The sequence below is a fragment of the Pteropus alecto genome, unplaced genomic scaffold (genome assembly GCF_000325575.1).
Source record: "Pteropus alecto unplaced genomic scaffold, ASM32557v1 scaffold42, whole genome shotgun sequence".
In the NCBI taxonomy this organism is placed as follows: domain Eukaryota; kingdom Metazoa; phylum Chordata; class Mammalia; order Chiroptera; family Pteropodidae; genus Pteropus; species Pteropus alecto.
Window position 1 is genome coordinate 102,145 of NW_006434825.1, and position 1,780 is coordinate 103,924.

At 40.9% G+C, this 1,780-nt stretch overlaps 1 non-coding gene across 1 annotated transcript; it reads left to right on the forward strand.

Moving 5' to 3' along the window:
* Positions 1-1,448: 1,448 nt before the first annotated feature.
* On the forward strand, positions 1,449-1,521 carry TRNAV-CAC. The gene has a single exon. It is a non-coding gene; the product is annotated as a tRNA-Val (tRNA).
* The last annotated feature ends 259 nt before the right edge of the window (positions 1,522-1,780 follow it).

A 1,780-nucleotide genomic window follows, 5' to 3' on the forward strand; every position in this document is an offset into this window, starting at 1 on the left:
GAATCTCCTGTGGCTCACTTATTTTGTGTAAAATCTGCAGTGACCTTTTCATCAAAGGCCGATTTTCTGAAACCAAATAACTTCCAACCAGAGGCCAGCTGACTTGACGGCATTCACAGAACTCACCAACTCTAATATCAGTCACAATAAACACCATTAGGATTAAAGATTTTCTGCAAAATGACTCTGAAACCCTAGAATGAAGTCCACAGCCAAAACAGGTGACATCAAGATTAACGACTTTGTTGGGTGCCCACTCCAATGTTCCCTTATTAGCCCAGGTAATCAAGAGTCTGAGAATGTGATGGCTTGGAAAGGCCTCCAGGATCCTGGTGTGAAAATTAGTCTGAGCATCAGATTCTCTAGAGCCAGAAATCCATGCTCCCCATCCAGTTCTAGGGAGTACATAACCCCCACAACAAGTCCTCCAGCTATTCCATCAGCCAAAACAAATGAGGTTGGGAGCCTTTGAAATGATCAGCCACAGTGAGCCAAGACAGAAATGGAGCTGAGTTGAAAATGAGTGTGTCTTTTCCTACTTCTCCCTGGACTATCTGCAGAACAGATCCAGGACTTCCTTGCAAATTACCAGGTATCATTACTGTGTTCTGCGTTAAGATTTTTCACCTAAGGACTTCAGACTTCCCCAGGACATTCCTTCAAACATCCAAACAACAGAATAAGATAAGTGGAAAGTACAAAGCCCAAATTCAAGTGGGGAAAAGGCAGCAGCAAATATCAGCCTAAATCCAAAGCTGTCCTCTGCTTTAGCCTTGAAATAATGTTTGATCAAAAGGAATCACAGCCATTCTTCCTTCCTTAATTCAGGAACTGGTTATTGCATTTGAAGATGAAGTCATCATCCCCCCTCAGCCATCTTTCTTCTTTCTCTTCCTACCCTACTCTAGTCATTTCTTCAAGAAGAAATGTTTATACATATATTTGTTTCCCCAATATACCTCTCCATTTTTCTAGATATGGAACCCCTGCTCTTTCTTGTAAAAAATTTCATGTGGTTTTGCCTGGGGCCGAACTTGCTATCCACAGACATCCCCCACCTACACACACACACACACACACACACACACACACTCATACACACAACCCTTACTGTCATGTTAGGAGTAAACACCATTACTCAGAAGTAGCCAGTTCAAGAGTGACCATATGACCTAAGTCAGATCAGTCAGTCTCCCCTGATATATGAACATCAAAAGAAAGTCTCTCTCTTGCTCTAAGACTATGAGTCATAAGGATAATATAATCTTAAGCTCCTTCTGACCATTTTCCACAGAAATATGGAAGAAGCTCTCTGCAGTAGGAAACAATAACCAATATCCAAAGAGAAAAGAGATAAAAGGATAAACAGGAATAGACACAGAGTCCTGATATTATCAAATGAGCCATTAAAATAATGCTGTTTAATAAAAAAGAAGAAAATCGGACAGGGTTCCATAGTGTAGTGGTTAGCATGTCTGCTTCACACGCAGAAGGTCCTGGGTTCACATCCCAGTGGAATGATGATCCATGATCTACCACCATGCCACCATGAACAAGCCCAATGTCTGATCTCAGAAGCTAAGCAGGGTTGGGCCTGGTTAGTACTTGGATGGGAGACCACCTAGGAAGATCAGGTGCTGTAGGCATAAATAATAATAACAAATAATTTTTTTAAAAAAAGAAGAAGAAAATCAAAAAAATTCACTTGTAATATGAGATTGGGGTTAGAAATGGTGAAAGAGTAAAAGGCAAATAGTGAATGAGTAAAAGACCTCGCAGG